This window comes from Solea solea, chromosome 15 (genome assembly GCF_958295425.1).
Source record: "Solea solea chromosome 15, fSolSol10.1, whole genome shotgun sequence".
Lineage (NCBI taxonomy): Eukaryota > Metazoa > Chordata > Actinopteri > Pleuronectiformes > Soleidae > Solea > Solea solea.
The window spans coordinates 22,573,938-22,594,796 of record NC_081148.1 but is presented as its reverse complement, the minus strand read 5'-3'; the positions used below and the strand labels follow the sequence as shown (position 1 = coordinate 22,594,796).

The following is a 20,859-nucleotide window of genomic DNA, read 5'->3' as shown; positions in this document are numbered from 1 at the left end:
CTGCGGTAGGTAGCTAGCTAGGTAGGTAGGTAAAATTCACTACAAAAGGAATGGTAGGTAGGTAGGGAAAATTCACTGCAGTAGGTAGGTAAGTAGGGAAAATTCACTGCGGTAGGTAGGTTGCTAGCTAGCTAGGTAGGTAGTTATGTAGGTAGGTAAAATTCACTGCGGTAGGTAGGTAGGTAGGTAAAATTCACTGCAGTAGGTAGCTAGCTAGGTAGGTAGGTAGGTAGGTAGGTAAAATTCACTACAAAAGGAATGGTAGGTAGGTAGGTAGGGAAAATTCACTGCAAAAGGAAATGTTCCCATTTTCTTCATGTGAAGTGAATGTTTTCAAACTCGACACATGAAATGAAATAATGTAAAGAAGAGTCTGAACACGAGCTGAAACTTTTATGAGCACCATCCTTTTATTTTTGCCTGACTACGTAGCAAGCCAAGGCTTCTTTGAATAAGCGATGACGTTCACATGTTTGTGGTTAGGCATCAAAAAAGAATCCCTGCGTGCATTGTTCAACAATGAATTCAAACAGGTCCTTTTTTTCTAAAACAAAAAAGAGAACCTTGACAAAGTGGTCAAAGTCACTTTGAAACTCAAACAAACGTGAAGTTTCTTAATGTTCCACTCTCATTATTTTCTATATTAGAGCCCTAATGATGGTTTAATTGCAATGTAATGCTTTTGAAAATTGATTCATTTGTTTGTGAGATCCCTGGGCCTGCGGTGCTTTTGATAAAGTCTTTCAAAAAAGAACGGCCAAGCCATTAATTTTGCTCATAAAGATATTAGTCACAGCAGCTGCCACACACTGTAAGTAATGACGGACAATAACAAGGCTAATATGATTCTACATCAGAGCTTTTAAAAGACCAAATTACCAAGTTTCAAGGAGAATTTCTATTAGTGTGTTTTCTGCAGGGCTAACAATAAGACTGCATTGTTAGCCCTATATATTTTTGGTCCTTCATGAAAAAGTGTCACAGAGTATCTGGTTCATATTCTTAGCTTCAGTTTATTGCCACGGTAAATACATTTAGGGAGAAAGATAAAGTCACCTTAATTACATTTCTAGCCTTTCTCATGACTAGATCAGTCACTTAGTCCACCACTTTGGTCCAGACTGTTACATTATTATCTGGATGAACTGTCACTGTGGCGTCAACAATTGTGCTTTTCATGAAATGTCTCCCAAATGATCGAATTAGTTGCCGTGAAATATACAGCATATTTCACGGCATTTTTTAAAGAAAGACTGGTCGGCTGTCGAGTCCGAGCTCTTCTGAGGAACAGTTTGATATTAACACAGTCTGAGTGATTATTACGTTTCTTTATGACACCTCATTTCTCGCTGTTAGACCGTTTTAAGGAATTAGGTTAGATTTTTTTACATGTTTTATGCTGTCATTTAAATGGTGCTGTGTGTGTGTGTAGAAGGCAGTTGTTTACCAACATGATTTAATACTGGCATGTGTTGTGTTTCACGTCTGAAAGTGAAAATTGCTTTAAGTTGTAATGTGGATTTCATCCATTTGCTTTGTTACAAAGTGTTTTGGATACAGGAAGTTTTGAAGGTTCTCTTACATCTTCTTAAGCTTCTTAACTTTGTCAGTTTGTAAGGTTACGTTAGCGACCAAAACTTCCAATATCAATAGAAAACATTTGCATTGTCTTTTAGTAGTTGTTTTAGTAGTTACTGTAGCCCTTACTGTAGTTACTGTAGCGTTTAAATTTCAGCATCATAAAGGGAAAACCGTAAATTCTATAATTAATGCTGAGATATTTATAATCTATAAATATCTCTACATCTTTAGCTGACAGCTTTCCAAAAATATTGGGCTTCGTTGTTTAATTGAATAGAACAAAAACACATCTAAGTTACAAGAAATCTCACATTTATTTGCTGAACTTAAAAGTTAAAAATTCTGTGGAACTTGCACATACACACAGCACATTTCATTTGTTGCTATACAAAATGGTAATTCTGAGAAGTCTTTGCAGCTTGAGAAGTCAAGAGTGCAGGTAAACTAAATTAGTCAAAACACAGTTTTTAATTAACTCGTGTTCAAGAATATTTCATTTAAAGCAGAACTATGTAGGATTTTTTTTTTTTACCAAAATGTAACAGCTTTGGAGTCATTGTTAAATGTATTATTGTGCTGTCTCCACTCCTCCTGCTGTCTGTCAGTGGAAAAACCAGCCTTGCAAGATCAGGGCCGAGGTCTTAGGTCTCGTGAGAAACATCCTAGCCAGGTACCAGCTAAAAGATCAAGGAATGAAAAACATTGTTGGAGGAAGCGAGGAAGAGGAAGTGACTGGGGCCGCACACAAGTAAACATAGCACTGGCTTTTTTCAAATGGCGAGAATTGAAAAACACAGAAGCATGCAAAATGGATGCCAACTGGCAGGGACATGGATGGCTCCACGGCTTATATTCCGCCAACTCCGTTGAAAACAAATGTTCATGGCCTGGAGAGAGGAAGGGTGGTTGAGCGTCAGCGGTGAGTTTTAACAACAGTGAGAAAAAGATTTACTCCAAAAGTAGAGAAGAAGGTGAAAAAGCGACCAGACTTGCAAAGTTCAGCTTTAATATACATACAAAACTGAGTCTACTCTACTTTGTTTTTGAAGGCAATCAATTTGCAGGCTTTTTTTTTAGATACGAAGAAGTAATTTGAACTAGCTGGTGACAAACTCCACATAAGATAATAAGGATTTTTCTCCACCTTTTAACCTATAGAAGCTCTACGGTGTTTGAGCTCCACATGGTTTCCTCCAGTATTTCTGATCGCCTCTATGGAGCGAGGAAGAGACCCACCTCATTAAAAACAAATGTATTAGAGGGAGGGAAAAAAAATCAATGGCTACAACAATGGAATATATTTAGTGTATAGACCCTGCAGTGACATCAGGGACATCTCAGGCAGCAGCAATGTGATGAACTCATTAAAATGATTGAAGTTGCTCTTCAAAGAGCCACAGTTTAAATCCCAGGACAGTGGGCTAACATGAATCAGAGCCAGGACACGGAAGTCGTGACCTTAATTCTGTCGTTTAACCGTGTTCTTCTTTAGTAATGACAGTAACAACGCAGAGCACCTGGTACGGCGCCGATATCACGGGCTGTATTTCATCAAACAAATGCGGATTTCATTTCCACCTATTACATTCATTATGGAGAGTTACGATCAAAGATCTCCTCAGATCTGTCTCACACCTCTCCTTTTTTTTTTTTTGCACAAAGCTACATGCAGGCCACTGCAGTAGAAGAACAGGGAGGTAAAGCGTTTAAGGTTTAGTTTGTTTCCATAAATGCTGATTCAAAAACATTAGCCTCCTGCCAACCAGCACTGTAGCAATACAAAATGTTAGTTTTCAAAAGTTCTGTTTTTATTTTATGATCATTAGACCCTGAGGGAAGATTAATTTGCAGGAGACACAGTAGGTGTTATTCATCAATAATTTCAAATCAAATCAGATTTATTGTCATTTTGCTGTACAGTTCCAAAGAGAGAGTCTTTGCAAAATCCTTTTATATACCATAATATACTTTAATACTTTATATTAAATGCTTTTCAAAGATTTCCCGAACAGTCATAACACTCATCCATGAGACTTATTTAAATTTGATGTGGCATGTCAAATGCCAGTTTTTTATAGTGCATATAGTCCAGTGCCAAGTGCGTACATGAAGCTAGTGAAAATATTAAAGGTTCAATAAAAAAAGAAAGGGCAGTGCCGGGATTAGCGGGACCAAAATAACCTTTCAGCAGAATGTAAATTAAGTGAGCTGAAAGAAAGAACTAGACTTTTTTAGACGGAGTCTTACGTCCGTACTTTGCATTTATTTTGTCCGTCACTGTCGCAGGAGAGCTCTGGGTGCAATACCACCGGAAATCGTGGGGGCAGTATAGAGTCAATAGTCCAATCAGTCAGGAAAAAGATGAAGATGAGTCTATATGGGCATTTTATCCCCACAGTGACTGCCAGGAGCTAGGCTTCACTGTTTAATTTGAGGGGCTATCTGTTGAAGCAAGTCGTGGTCGACCAGCGGAAACATTAAAAATGCCGCTCTTCATCTATCTCCATCAACACCAACAAGTAATATTCCACATTAATGGGATGACTTACATTCAGTGGTCTTACATGGTCTTGCGTTTCCGTCTACTACGGATCAAGCACACATGTTTGTTGATGCCTGCAACTTGGTGCTTGGCACTGCCCTCTAGTGGAAGTATTTTATGCTTTATTAATCCAAGCCACTCCGACAGTGACTAACTGTGTTTAGAGATGGAAAGATTGAAAGATACACATACACTTTCAAAATACTAATATATTAAGAACCTGTGGATAAAACTTTTCAGTGATATTTGCACTTTTGGCAAAGCTAGCATGGTCACTGTGTTAGTTTAGCATCTAGCTAGCAGACACTAGCAGAAACCACATAAAGAGGAGTTTACAGCTGATGGGAATGTCGTTAGTTGTGCAGGGTTTGGTTTTTATAGCAAAACACAGAATTGAACAAAATGAAATATTGACCATATGGTGGAGGTTGATGAAAAGAAAAAAAAAGATCAGAAGATTTTTCAGAATATGTGTCTGCACCAGGGATTACAGATGGAAATTAGCTCATAGCCAAATCTGGTACAACGTATTCTTTCTCTTGCTAGAACTAATGTGTTTTGTACACTGTCCCTGACACAGATAAATGTAATAAACTGAACAAAATATAAAATTAGGTGTGATGTTGTGAAGTTTGATTATGGCTGCAAAAATAAATATAGTCATTTTTAAGCCTCATTTCAACAAGGAGATCTTGTATTTCTCTGGTAGCTGCTGCTGCTGCTGCTGCTTCACGTTTAGTTTTAACTCGGTCCAAAAACTTGCAATCACATTTTAAAGTCATTACTCTGACACACAGGAAGCCAGTGCAACAATATGAGCGCTGGTCCTGTGACAAGCTCTCACTTTAGCATTGTAAACAAGCCTCAGCTGTCTGATTATCTCTTTTAGTGGGACCTGGAACTTGGAGGACACAGTGTAGTTTTGCATCTATAACTGTTTTTTTTCTATTATTCTTGTTGTCTGAACAAAAAGCTGTGTTTTCTCCCCCCAAATTACTTTATAAATGTTCAGTAAACAACGGTCCATATCTGTATAGATCGTCTGACTCTGAACGGTCACAGTACAGATAACAAGTATCCTTGACGGTCACACTCAGGGCATACTGCTGTGACAGGATTTCATTATATGTTGCAATGCATAATGCACAAAAACATTACTATAACAACCATTACTTATGGTTATTGTTGTCTTGGAATAAACTGCTGACGGAGAGAAACACATAATGTCTAATATGTCTCGGAGGGCATCCAGAGTTTTCCCCAAAAAAGATGATTTTGACAAATCTATCACATTGTGTTTAAACTCAATCTTTGTTAAAATGAATAATTTTGCCATGGCAATAATGTCTATGTCTCTATCCTAAAGCTGCTGCATCAACAATTGCTCTGTGTGAATAATGAAGATTCCCAAAACGTTGATATTGAGTGTTTCACTTGTCAACAAAAGTACAAAAAAAAAAAAAAAAGAAGAAATCACTAAGCCTATTCTCTCATTTCCATTTGTGTGTTCGAAACACTTTGCTGCCACTAGAGATTAATTGTATTTGGGAATCTAAACTGTTGGCGGTGGTCGGAGTAAAGTGAAGTTGGAGCTCTGGAGACGCAGTTTGCTGCATTCTGCATTGACGGCCCGATTCGCTCTTAGCTCGAAAAGGACGCAACTCCCTCGCTGCTTTCATCTTTAGAGCTGCATACTGTCGGCAACAGCAGTCAAGAAGTCAGATTCAATTTGATTAGAGACCATAAAGCTCCTCCTATACTCCAGTGGAGCATTAGCTGGTCACAACACGAGCACTTGGCAACAAGAACTGCATCTTGTCTCAAAGTATATAGCAACTATACTAACTTCTCTCTAAATGTTCAGCAGCTGGATTTCTCCAGTTTGAGTCGTCGTGGGTTTCGGTGACATTGGTCCAGATAACTCAACATCTGTCACGCACACACCGTGATGACACTTGGCTCATGTGTTAATGCCGGGGGTTTGTTGATCCCCTGATATCGCTTGGTAAACAGCTTACACCTTCAAACTTCCAATTTCCTAGTGCAATAATCTCGAAATCTACAACATGGAGGTGCAGAAAATGTTTGTTCAGACATTCATAAATAATGACTCATGGTCACCCCCTGGTCTTTTCCTTTTTGGTATAAATTCACACACAAGCATAACCATTTCTAGTGATCCCTGACTTTTAATCTACTAAGTTTTCAAAGTTTAACTTTTCTCTTTTCTTAATTAGTACCTTAAAACGTGGGCATTTCAAAAGACTCTGTGGGCACCAGATGAGAAAACGACATAAAATAAAGCAAGTTGGTGGCATTGATAGGTTGGGAGGCAGAGTTAAGTAGAAGTGCAATACTACAGGACCCTGACGCACAAGTACACCTGGTATACTTCCATGCACATGCGCCGACGAGCGCATCGTATTGCGTGGAAGCATACCAGGTCAAAATATCATATTGCAATTGATAAGATTGATCATTTTTTTGCATCTTAACTCTCATTTCCACAAAAAAAAAAAATCTATCAGAGTCTGTCAACAAAAACATGATTTTCTCTTGTGAAGAGCAGGATTTTTGGGGCTGTTTAATTACTGCAACACTGCAGAATATCATCACCATCATCCTTGTGCTGTTTTGTCACACATTGATATCATCTCTGTCAAATAATTGCAGTGTCTTTTGATTTGGATATCACATTTGGATTTTGTAATCAAGAGCAATTGTGCAGCTCTAGTTAGGATGTGAAAAATACTTTAAAAAGGTTTCACTAAACTGTTGTGATAGACTTATCCATTTTATATGAAGACCCAAATTTGTACATGAGTACAAGATATTGACTCATTTTTATGCCATTTTTAATGACACATACTATTATTTTCAGTAAACGTAGACATTTGCATGCTACCTGTTCAATAAATGAATCAAAACTACGGCTATGATGATTTGGAAGGTCGGTAGGTGGATGGATGTCCTTTATTATTGATCCCAGACTGTGAAATTATTCAGTTTCTGCAACATTAGACATCAGGCATAGAACATGAGAATATACTGTGCATTAAATAGACATGGATGAAATAATAGAAGAGTAGAAAATGCAAAATTACAACTTTATGTTATCATATGATGGTATAAACTGACCAGGACCAAGACTTAAATGGGGTTAAAGTGTAGATAGATTAATCGATCACTCAATTAATCATCAACTTATTCTATAATTGATCATTTTCAGCTTCTTAAAAGTCAATATTTTCTGGTTTCTTTGCTTCATATAAAAAGTAGATTGCTAATACTGAATATGACGTTTGAGAGCGTCGTCGTTTTGAGGCTTTTCTACGTTTTCTACTCAAAATAATTGTTAGTTGTAGCATTAATCAAAACAAATGTTTTCCCCCAACATGTTTTATTATTCATCAGCTCAAATACTACTTCTCCTTTTCTTTTGCAAACACTCCTGCCTGCAAAAGTGACGCCGTCAGCTCACGCTCGGCCGTGCTTCGGCGAACATAATAACTGATAAAGATCGACATATTAGCCTTGCCATTGTGCTGTTGTTAGCATTTAGCTCAAAGCGGCATTGTGTCCACTCGCCGGCAGTCAGGCTGTGAATGTGTTAATATACTGAATACGTTGTCCTTGTGTGACACTACAAAAAAAACAAAAGGTTTGCCATAATAATCATGCTTTGTTGAATAGGTACCAGGCGGATGAGGACGTGGGAGAGGGGGGTGGAATAGAGACGCCACTAAATTAAGGTTGAATAAGCCATTTATGTCTGTGCACACATCACTAAAAGCTGAATTATTCTGCTACGGAAACATTATGTTCTTTTGAAAAGCCTCGATAATCACATTAAGGGCCACACAGGGTCGTGTTGGACATGTGCTGCAATCACACATCTGAATCTTTGGCTGTCTTTATCAGTAACACCTCCATTTATCTTTTTGAGGATTAAAATATCCTAAAAATATAATTCATATGAATTGGAACATCAGTGAAAACAAGCTTTTGATCTGTCGAATATGAATCTAAATGACCCCACACACACACACACAGTGTGGTATTTCAGATCTTAAATAGGAGTACTTTTACTCTTTTTGAATAAAAGCCCCCGGAAAAAGATCAAACACATATCCGTGTGCTCAAGGGATAATAAAAAAGGTAAAAAAGGAAAAATAGAAATGTGTGAAGACGTAATTCATGCATCCTTTACATTCTATTCCTTAAACCTTGAGTCTTTGTGCTGCTCTCTCTCACAGCGGCGCTCATATACGACAAGTGTTCCAGCTCATCCACATCAACGCAGTCATTAAAAGTTACCGAGAGCAACTTTTAACGACACGCTCTCTGTTCTTGTTCTGGAAATAACAGGAAAAATAATTAAGTCTTTAAAAGCCCGCGTTAGGAAAAACCATGTACTGACCTAGAAAACACAAGAGACGTTTCTCCGTGTCTGTTAAATATTTATCTCGGATCAGATCTCGTTAAAAAAAACAAAAAATAAAAAAACAGGTCATGCTGTTATTCGTTATTATTACTATTGTCATTCGCTCACCTAGATACCTGGAGATGTACGAATGGATTTACATGATAATAGAGTAACGGGTACAGGGCCACGAGCCAAAGAACAATTGATTCCAATTTTTGGTGAGGCTCCAGATCTGGGATTTCCACCGTCGGACAATTATCGTTTCTAATCCAGAACAAGGAAATCAAAGTAGATTTAGGCACTCGATTCCACATCCCCGGCCTTAACGTCCCTCTCAATTTGATACCGCTAAGTCTGACGTCTCAATGAGTCTGGGCGTTAGCCAGGTTCTGCTGGACCGCAGGAGGAGTAGGAGGAGGAAGGAGGGTACTTTTAATGCTTTTCATTTTAATTAGGTTTGCTTCCTTTTCTTTACCCACTGCCGTCTCATAATTTGCGGGGATTCTTCAGCAGTGTCACACTCGCTGAATCGCTGTCTCAGATATCCATCTATGCCTCTGTTTGTGGCGTAATTAAGGTTTGGAGTCACCTCGAACCGCACCAGCTTTTTGGCAATCTGTGGGGTGCCAGGTGATGTATGTTTGAAACTGTGTGTGTGTTCTTGTATTTGTTACCTCTTTAGGACCACTCATAAACACTGGCCTTATCAGGACCCGTCATCCTCATGGAGACCAAAGCTTTGAACCTCATTTCTGAGGAGCTGGTTAAGTTTAGGGCTCAGGTTTGTCTTGTGGTTGTAGGTTAAGGTTAGAGTTCAACATTATGGTTGAGGTATTAGGGGATGTCCTAATGCAGTGTCCTACAAAGAATAGCCGCACAAACCTGTGTGTGTGTGTTGTGGAGGTATAGGCTCCGATTAAGTGAGGGGAGTTTGAGGGCAGCTCCTGATGTGAACAGGGTGATGAAATGAACAGCTCTTTGCAGAGTTCAACAAGGGGTTACGGCGGAAAAGCTGGTTAGGAGGAATGTCTAACGTCCCCCTGAGTGAACCCGTCTGACTTCACTGATACTGGTGGAAACATCGAGGCGTAATTGTTAAAAGAAAAGTGCAAATTTAATCATCGTGATGGTGCAGATGCACTTTATGTTTAATCCTTCTGTTACCGTCCTGTTGTCGTCTACAGGATTTGGCATGCATACTTCTCATTACTGCAACTCCTACACCGTTTTTGATATCTAGAAGATTCCAAAACTATGGACTGGTGATCTGTCCACCCTCTGTGACCCTCATGTGGAGGATAAAGTGGTAGAAGAAGGATGGATGGATTCTGGAAAGCAGAGAAATAGAGCTTTGTGCCCGTGTACTTGTCATCACGAGTACCTACACAGTTAAATGACTGCCAGATATTGAAAGTGAAAGTTATCTTGGAAAAAGGGAGCAGAAGAACATTTTTTGACAGTTCTACAGCCATAAAATCAAAATAATTATTATTATCATGATGGTCATAAGAGGGTTAAGGGCATTTTTGAAGCCCTCCCTTGTTTTAAATGTGATTATTCTGCTTCCTTTTGTTCCTCTTGATATTGACATGATTATTTGTTATCGGCTGGGTCAAACCAATTATTGCTGTAAACTATGGTACAATAGATTTTAAGAAATACGTATAAGGAGAATTAATTATCGATCCTAGTCTCGTGTGGTGATCATATTCGTGATTTAAGGTTTTGGTTGTGAACCTCAGATGAAATTTCAGATTTCAAAGTGAGCCCCTGAGCGGCAGCTGCAACACATTACATAAGCAAAATGACGTTTTTGTGTGGATAACATAATGTACTCTGCAAAAAAAAAAACATAACCTAAAACAAAGACTGACGTTATCAATAAATAACAACATCTATCTATAATTAAGGAGGCACGCGCGCATCGGTTCGCTCCACCATCACAACCGCAGCAACAGTTAATTGCTTTGTGCCTGACGCAGGGCTCGTCAAGTACTCGGGAAGTTGCTTTGACAGCGCCCTGTCCTGGTCGGAGCTTCGCCTTTTACATCACAGCCATTTTCATTTCCACTGCGGTGAGCCGAGCTGACACTCAGCCCTCGGACAGGAGGTACATGAAGCCAAGCGGGATCCAGTCAGTCAATGAGGAGGAGGAGGTGGTGGTGGGGGGGGAGCTTGATTAATGCTATCTATATAACCTCTCTTTAATAACCAGGGTGAATGCCTTTACGAGTGCTTGTTGTATGAGAGCACAGCACAATAACGTCACACACACATACAGCAAAGATCTGTGAATACAAAGAGCGGAGTGTGGCCCCCCCAAGGGAGAAGCTTTGATTTATTTACAAACTGTGGGGCTCTGTGATAAGTAACAGCAGCAACAGAGTGGAGCACTGGTGGTGCATGCTGGCACTGTTGCCAAAATGAAAGCAGCAAAAACCAGAGCTCTCATCTCCAGCATCTCTCTCTCTCTCTGACAAGAGGCGTCTCATTGTCCCCAGACTTTCTCTGCCATGATCATCCCGCCGCTGCAAAAGGAAGACGACGACGACGCTCTTCAAAGTTGTGTTTACATGTTTCTGACGCGTCAGAGTCGCTGGTACAAATGCCTTCCTGCCTCTCTAAAACGTCTGTTACGCTACGTTTCGTCGTCAGTGATGATGACAAAACTTCCTCCCAAGGTACTAAATGTACACATTTGTTACTCGGTGGGTTTTTTAATTTGATTCAATCTTAATTAGTCGTTGAAAGTTTCATCCGAACATTGTTCGCGGAGCTCATGTGGCAGAACTGGGTAATTTTCCTGTCATATCTATCACATCAACACACTTGTGACGCGAGTTCTCTCTTAAGCTGAGTGCTGCTGCCTCTCTCTCTGTGTGTTATCGTGTCACAACTTTTCTGATATGAGGAAGATCCTCCCATCTATGGAAGTCATGTTTATGCTCAATTATTCCATTTAAATGTTACTTATGGCAAAAAAAAAAAAACATAACATGGACATAGACATGGAAATTTCTCTGCAATGTAGAGTTAGAGTTAGACCTTTATGTCCTTTTACTCTGGTAGAAAATCAGATATTACTGTTGTACTGTAAATACCAGTGTATGTTTCGACCGGACTGCGTAGAACAAATAATAAATAACAACAAATTAAATAATACTATTTACAGTCACCTTCTCTCTTGCTCCATCTTAAGGCAGTCATCTGCTGTTGAAGACGAAAAGCCCCCTAAATTTAAAGGTATTTCCAAAGAGTGGTTTGTGCTATGGCTCAATAAAAAGGTAATTTCTTAGACTTTTGACCCTGGTAGTTTTAGTTTTTTGTGGAATAATTAAATTTCTGTCAAATTATGGTTAAAGTATCCAAAATAATTCTATTAATAAGTGATGATGTTTGAAAAAGCTGTATTAAAAATGAACTCTGTTTATTAACAGCACTTGGGAAATACCTTTATAACAGAACTCCATTTTCATCTGTCTGTCCCAAATCTTATCTCCGTCACTACCCTACAGACCTGGTATGGGCATTTACACAGTACTTCCTCTAGAGGGCAGTGCTGAGCACAAAGTGGCAGGCGTTGACGAACATAATAGTGGCCATCGAAGAGGTTATTTTATTGTGTTTGATCCAAAATGGCGGTGGAATGTTAGACGGCTGAATGTAAGTTGTCATATTATTGGGGATTATTACTCATTGGTGTTGAGCGGCATTTTCAATATTTTCCGAATGTCGGTTGCAACTTTTGACAGCTTGCGTCGCCAGATTTAAGGCTCCAGGTATAAGCCAACAGGCTCTGGCCTCATGCTCTACAGTTTTTTCCCTGACTGATTGGACTATTGACTGAATTCTGCATGATTGCCGGGGGTATTGCTCCATTTCGTCCGTCATCAAAAGCTCCCCTCCTTGACACACAATGACGAATGAAATGAAAGAAAAGTACGGACGAAAGGCTCCTTTGAGTATAAATGAGCCTTTAATCTAATGTCACTATACCAGTGTGTGAAGTATATGCGAGGAAGAGAATAAATGATCTTATTGGGAATAAATTTGCCTCCTGTGAAAAAAACGTAGCTGACTTTGCGCGACCTATTTACGCCACTGTATTTTAACATCAGCGATAATGGTGTTACTTCAGGAGCTGAATATTTTCTCAGGTGGTTACTTGGTAAAAAAGTTTGAGAACCACTGCTCTACTCTGTATGATTCAGTGCAGTGTTTCCCAAGCTGTTTATACAGGGACCCACTTTTTAAAGATGACAAACCTTTGTGAGCAGACTTCCACATAATATTTTTTTTTTTTATTATAATTTTTTTTTACTGTCATTTTGTAACAATTCATATTGTTTTGAATTCTTAAATCAGCCAGTAGGATTGAGAACCATTTGCAACCAGCTACTTATTTTTGGAATTTTACTATATAAATATACTATAAAGATATCGTAGTATGTCAGAGATTAAAAGAAAACCAAGTTTTTGTTGTGCAGGGAGCTGCAGATTTATGGGTCAGAAATGCCAAACATGACTAAACATAAAAAGCCTCTGTACCCCTCCTAAAAACATCTTGTCCAGAAGAGCTCAATACGATCTTTTTATGGTCAAAAAGAGACAATGGAGAAGATGGTAACCATGTATGAGAGCTTCAAGTTATGCAAGAAAGTCTACCAGGTACAACTCTGTGCTCAAAGACTATAAAGACATTGAAATGAGACTGAAAACCTGGAGAAACGCATGGATGACACATATCCTTGTTTTAGTATGAACAGAGCTAAGTACGTGCACGTGTAAACACATAGCAGCTCAAAGTATTTAGCGGCCCTAACACCGGGGTATAAGTGCAGCTCCATGTGTCAGTGTCTTCAATGTTTTGAAATGGGATTGAAGCAGCCACTTCAAATGTTCGATTATGTGCATAAATTCCCTTTAAAGTGCAACATTAAGCAATGTATATGGGTTGCTAGAACATTTGTCCTTCCCTTCCAAGTGTGTTGTTGACTCTATGTAGCCTTCAGTTTGCATCAAAATTCCAAAGATGTTTAGTTTGTCCATACATGGTTTGATACACTGGACCTTTTAAATAAAAATAATCCCAAGCAAACCTTCCTAGAATTAGGTGCAGCGGGCAGCCACTAAGCAGCGCCCGTGGAGCAATGGGGGTTGGGTACCCCAGCCCTTGACTTGGTGGAGACTCACACCAACAACCCTCCCGTTACAAGCCAATTTCCCTTTCCGCTTGGCCACGGGCCACGGGCTGCCCTTAAAAATAAATAAACAAGAATAAATTATCAGGTTGTTGAGTCTGTCAACCATATACATTGTCTCTTGGAAATGGCCGTTTTATTTAGTCAAAATAATACAGCATGTCACAGAAATGTCAGTGAAAATAGCCAAAAATGTTTATATTCATTCATGTTCTCCCGCTTTATCCTCCACATGAGGGTCGCGGGGGTCACTGTTGCCAATCCCAGCTGACATATAGGGCAACAGGCAGGTCACACCCTGGACAGGTCGCCAGTCCATCACAGGGACAGAAGCGTTGTATTATGCCCACATTTGCTCTTGTCACAGTAATGAAGTGAATCAGGGCTTGAAAAGTTGGTTCCATACAAAAGGTTTTGGCAAACCCTGATTGAGCGCAAACATTTAAAACAATCTAATGCTCACGCAACAGTCAGGTATAAACTTTTGTTGGAGATGTTTTGTCACGTCTCTCTCCCCCCGGCCTGTCTGTCAACGTCACACACTCTCACAGACTGTCTGACACGCCGCAGCAAAACAAGGTAGGTTAGGTTTTGAAGCACGAAGCCTCACAGCCCCGAGCGAGCAGCTGCACAGTGGCGTTCCCCGCCTCTTCCTCCCCCTCCTCCTCCTCTTGTTTTCCTGATTTTCCGGATAGATGCTTCAGCCTGTCCAGTAATGAAATGATAAAGAAAGAGAAAGAGGAGGGAGAGAGGGAGGGATGGGAGTCAGGGAGGAGAAAACAAGTGTGTTTATGTATGGCAGGAGGGGAGGTGACGTCTGTGCTCTCATTATGTTTGATGAGTCCTCACTAGATGGCAGTGCAGCGTAGCATTATTGGTTGACAAATTTCAGCAGACATGACATGGTTTCAGAAAATGTCCCAGTTCACGCTGTGTGTGAGTGTGTGCGTGTGCATGAATACATGAAAATGCAATATCCTCTCAAAAGTCATGCTGATTTCCCCCCAAAGCACACACACACAGGTTTGTGCAGCTATTCTTCTCAGGACACTACACTGATTTCAGTTCATTTGCACGACATCAATGCTTACTATGACCCTATTGAATCTAAAACTAATAAAAACTAAAATAAAACTAAGCATTTCCAAAAAACTAAAGCTAATAAACACTAGCAAAAAAAACAAACTAATTAAAACTCATTTTAAAAACAAAAAGCCAAAACTATGATAACCTTGGTACTCATTTCTACAGGCGACAGCCTAACCCTTACCACAGCTCACATCTTAATCCTGACTTTAACCAGATCCTCAGAAATTAGGTTCTTCCTTATCAGGACCAGGTTTTGGTCTTGACAAATGCCAGAAAGGGTCCTAAAGAGATCACAAATACAATCCATACACATGTTTTTACAGCTAGTTATTTTTGGACTTTGATTTTGATTTATTTGGGCAGCCGAACCCCAACCTTACGTACTTTAACTATAACCAGGCATAATCCTTACCAGAGCTCACATATTAATCCTGACTTTAATCAGTTCCTCAGAAATTAGGTTCTGCCTCATTAGGACCACATTTTGGTCTCCATGAGGACAACTGGTCCTGACAAGGTCAGTGTTTAAAGAAAAGGTCCTAAAGAGGTAACAAAAACAAGCACATACATACGTTTTTACCGCTAGTTTTTTGTGGAAGTTGATTTCGATTCATTTTGGAAGCCTAACTCCACCCAGGGCACTAACCTAAACCACCTTAACTACAACTAGTCATTACCTAACCCTTACCAAAGCTCACATCTTAATCCTGGCTTTAACCAGTTCCTCAGAAATGAGGTTCTGCCTCATTAGCACCAGGTTTTCGTCCTAAAGAGGTCACTAATACAAGCCCACACACACACGCACGCCTTCTTTTTGAAGTTTATTTTAATAACTCGCCTCCATCGAACCATGACCCTGTGACCTGACTGGGTGTGCTCTCTGACTGGAGCCGTCCTGTGGGTGTGGCTCTGCGATTACACAAAGCTCAGGAAATTAATGTTTTATCAGGCCACACAAAGACAACAACAACAAAAGCGTAGTAGGGCTGGGGGGTTGGGGGGTTAAGAGGCGTCTAATTTTAACTCATGAGCCGCTGCCAACTCAAATAAGAATCATCAGAGTAAAGTTTCCTGTCGCGTTTCCCTCGAAAAACATCGGTGTTTTCTTGAGAATTGATAACATCGCTGTTTAGGGAGAGCATAAATATTTTAGCCACTTCGTCAAAAGTGCGAGCTGGAATCTGTAGAAGAGGTTTTTTTTAATGGTTTACAAGACAAACAACACATAAAGCCACATATCAAGGAGGCCACTTTATTAGGTACACAGGACATGTAATAAAGTGTCAGGAGTGGTCGTGTTGTACGTTCAGAGATGGTCTTACTGTACGGTCTGTACTTTAGCTGCATCCAGAGGTATTTTGACTAACTGTTGCCTTCCTTACATTTTGAATCACTCTGGTTTTTCCTCCTCTGACCCCTGGCATCGAGGAGACAGAGAACTGCTGCTCACTGCACTTTTTTTGTGTCTTTTTCTGACCATTCTAAACCTGGGAGATGACTGTGCATGAAAGCTAAGATAAGATCCTTTATTAGTTCCACAATAGGGGAATTAGCGGCACAGATATTAAAAAATATAAAGGTTATAAATTGCAAACATGCATTATGAACATAAAAATATGAAAAAATGTAGAAAACATTTAAATATAACAATGAAAACAGAATCATTTGTGCAATATAAACAGCTTTTAATCTGAATATTTTCTACATAAAATGAGATACAGTAACTCTTTATTAGACCCACGAAGGGGAAACTGGTGAAGTTACAGCAGCACAGGCGGTAAACATGCATTAAAAACACCAGCAAATGTCAAATATTTAGAAAATGATCAACTTATTATCACAGTTATGTGGTCTAACATGCACGTGTTGCACAGCAGATCAGCAGTTTCTTAAATACTCAGTTCAGCCCATCTGGCACCATCAACCGTGCTCCATTAAAAGTCACTTAAATCACATTTCTCCCTCATCGTGATGCTCTTTCATGCTGTGAGTCGCTAACATGTGACTGGCTGATTAGATATTTGCTTTAACAAGGAGTTGTATCAGAGTGTTGTTATCTTGACTGTGTCTATTAGGGGTGGGAATCACAGGGTATCTCACGGTATGACATGATACGATACAATACGCGATACAATGATATCACAATACAGCGATTATGTGGTAATCAATATATTGCGATATCACGATATCTGTCTAACTGACAAAACAAAATATCTGTGAACATTTTGTAAAAGTGCAGGATTTCTCTATTTATTCACAACATAGAGAACAAAGGGCATAAAGTATATGTATTGAATGTGGATGGAGCATCTCTTAACATGGCTTTAATCCACCCTTATCCTTACGTAATCTCTTCTTCGGGCCAGGTAACTTCCCCCCAAGTTTCCCCTCATTTATTTGAGCAGCGCCGCTGTGAGGAGACATGAAGTATCAACACCCGGTGACTGAAACTGGCAGAGGGCCTTGATTTGTTGATTAAAACATCCATATTTGCTCTGGTATATCGAATATCATATTGCATGAGGAAGGACGACAATATATCACAACATTTTTGATCCACATCTAGCGTCTGTAGTGGTTATATGGGTGTACCTTATAAACTGGCTGAGAAGTGTATACACAGTGTTATTGTTGTAAGTCAGTTGCTAGATTTAGACAAAACTGTTTATTCCCATACAGGGGAATTGAGAGTGTAGCAGCAGCAAGACACACAGGAATAAAAATAGAATAGAATAAAAATAGAATGAAATTGTATGTGGAGTGCAATAAATAAATATGGAGTTCTGTGAACTGAAAGAGACAAAAGTATTATGAATTTACATGACTACATGGCTATTGTAGAGAGATACAAAGTCTTCTACAAAGTCAAAATGTGTGTCAAAATAGCATCTTTAGACAAATTATTATCTCGATCTGTACACGTCTTATTCTACAGCCTGAAGACGACATCTTTGTTTGTCGCTCATCTGCACAAATATCTCACAGCAGGGAGATATTTCTTCAAAAATCCTTTAGCCCTGCTCGTTAAACATAGGGTTTAACATTTCCTCTCCTTTCTACCTTCTCCACAGCAACAGCACGCAGCGCTCACATTCAGGTGGTGCAGAGACAGAGACGAGGAGAGCAGCACATCCTACTCCTTCACTCTGTGAGAGTGTGTGTGGGAGGAGGTGACAGCAGGCAAGCATTCAACTCTGTGTGCAAATTTTAGACCATGAAATATTCTCACTGCAGTTTTCCTCCAGTTCCCGTGGTCAGATACCAGTTTTTGTGCGTTTGTAATCGCAGCTGAAAGAGAAAAAAAACATTGTTTTCCTTCACAAATTGTGTGGAGCCGTGAATGCGGCACACACTGCATGTTGTGGGTGGAATCTACAGTTATGTGCCTGCCTTTTTTTTTTCTTTTCTCTTTTTTCCTCCCTCTTTAGTCCACTCCAGTTTCATCTGAAAGCCCGGTCTCCTCCTCAGAAAACTCTTCTTCTGCTGACAAGTTCTCTCCTGTGAGTATAGGCAGCCACTGTCACAAGAGGAACCGGGGGGGAGTTCAAGAGATCAGAGGCAGAGCTGCAGTTTCCCCCCCCCCCCCCCATCACCACCACCACCACCCTTCCTTCTTCATTCAGTCTTCTGGGAAAAAACCAGATGAGTCTCTTCAAAGTGATAATGTAAATATCTCTCTGGCAACTGGTGGAAAAAAAACTAAAACGTGGGAGTTTTGACGCAAAAACGTGGAAGAATTCTCCTGCACTGTAAGTTGTATTTCTGTTTGTTTCTTTGTTTTTAACGTCAGAGCTTAAAGAAATCAAAGCAAGTCTACTTGATGTGACGTGGTGCAAACTTTGGCGATTGCGGTTGTGAAATCGATGTTATTCTAAAATGTGTAATAAGATTTTGGCTCCGTCTTCTGGCTTTATTTTTTTTTTTCGTAGCATTTTCAACATCAGCGGGAGATCTGCATTGCTTCACTGGCCCAGTCTGCAGCTGCTCTGCTTCAAACAGCTGCTTTCAATTAATGCCCCCCCCCCCCCTTCCCCTTTAAAGCATTTTACTCTCAACAAGCATTTGTTGACTTAAGTTGTGGAGCTGGAGCAGCACAGGATTTCATAACGTGTGTGTGTGTGTGTGTGTGTGTGTGTGTGTGTGCCTGGTGATGTGAGTTATGGACGGCCGTAAAAACCAAAAAGGCAGGTCACGACCTCAAAGCCTCTCGCCCAGCGCGGTAGACCGTTCCCGATTCCAGTTCTCACTTTTTACGCCGTCTTTATTATACAAATGTTACGTTAGATTGGGTTTTACAACGCCGACGCCTCCTCTCTAAATGAGTTTCATAAAATAATAATAATAAACTGTTTTGTTTTTACGGCCATGGAATTTGGATATTTCCCAGGTTGTAGTAAATGTCATGGTTTTCGCGGATAAATCACCACAAAATCTTTAGTTTAAAAGTGATAACAAGGAAACCATTAATGACACCACAGCTCACACTCAGAAGGGAAACCGCACGCTAACCACCGCGTCTCCAACATGGAGGCCAAAGACAACCACAGTAAAGACACTGACAGCTTAATTCAACAGAGTCCTTGCTCTCTTTCCACGCTCTACTGTGCTGCAACGTTAGAGAGTGCATCATTCGTTTACGTGATCCAATGCTGTGAAGACGCCTCTCCAGCTGTAACAATGTAAACACTTTCGGGTTCAAATCGGGGCTTGAAGCGGTGCCAGTACCAACACTTCTCACAAGGTCCAGGTACGATGATGTTTAGCTTGTTTCTAAACAGAATAATGATTTCCAAAGGGTGCACCACGAGACGTGACGTTCACGCGAGAGTCTAACGATTGTTTCTAGTGTCTAGAGATTTTATTTTCATTGTCACACAAGAACAAGAACTTTTAGAAGGTTATATTCACTTACTTTTAAGCATGAAGCAGATGCGTTTATCCAAAGCGACTTACAAGAGAGGAATAAACTACAGAGAAGAAGTCTTGGAAAAAGATGGTGCAGGGGGGGGGTTACGGTAAGTGCTATAGGGCAGAAGATGCTCTTGGTAGAGCTTCTTGAAGACAGACAGGGACGCCCCCCCTGTTTCTGGTAGCACTCAGTAGATTATTCCACCAGCGTGGAACGACACATGAAAAGAGTCTGGATTGTCTTGGTGTTGACACCGACCAGGTGACAATCCTTTGATGAACGGAGTATTTGAGGGGTAACATAAGCCTCTTGCCACATTTGTGTCCTGGAGGACATCAAATAAAAATGGACCGTGTGCTTGAGGTTTAAATCCATCCATCCATCACAGTGGGTGCCGTGGCAGTCTCAGCTGACATAGGGCGATAGGCGTGGGTACACCCTGGACATTTCGCGGGTCCGTCGCAGGGCCAAGGTTTAAATCAATGTTGGAAATCATAAGCTGGTAAATGGCACTTTTCCGTTATACAGTTCTAGCACTACTCAACTCGACTCTACTTGGTTTGGTATCAGTCACGTCGTCCTCCATTATTATAGTACCTCCTTAATGCGAGCGTGGTCATCATAGAACGGCTGTACAAAACTGTCATGACATTGTTTTATACGCGACACAAACTAGTGCCGGTCAAAGCAGTAGTTTTTGGTGTAACTGAATCATTAGAATCAGTGGATTAAAAAGATTTTGTTCACAGAATCGTTCAGTTATTACTGCATGATAAATATTGACATTTGAGACATTTCCTTTGCTAATTGTTGGAGATTAACGCATGTTTACAGGTATTTTTAAAGTATTTTTAACTGATCTACAGTTTCGGCATTGTTTGGTTTCATTCTTGTGTCGGACGAACCTTGCCAGAGTAGGTACTAAGAGAAGGTACCAGGTATCATGGAAAAGCAGCAAAAATGTGTAACAGAAAAGACTATTCTTTATTTTAATATGGACTAAATATTTAAACAAATAGATGTTGTAAACATCACTAACATCTTCTGGTATATTGTATTTACTGGAGAAACTCCATAATTTAGTATTTAGTATTTAATGATTTAGTAATAC

The 20,859-nt window shown here is 40.0% G+C and overlaps 1 protein-coding gene across 1 annotated transcript in view; it reads left to right on the top strand.

The window, feature by feature from the left end:
* The first annotated feature begins 18,140 nt into the window (after window positions 1-18,140).
* The window catches only part of add3b (adducin 3 (gamma) b), a 33,821-nt gene continuing 31,102 nt past the window's right edge, over window positions 18,141-20,859 (top strand). The window contains exon 1 of the mRNA XM_058651102.1: window positions 18,141-18,588. The gene's annotated coding sequence lies outside the window, so the exon portion shown is untranslated. The remainder of the gene's footprint in view (window positions 18,589-20,859) is intronic.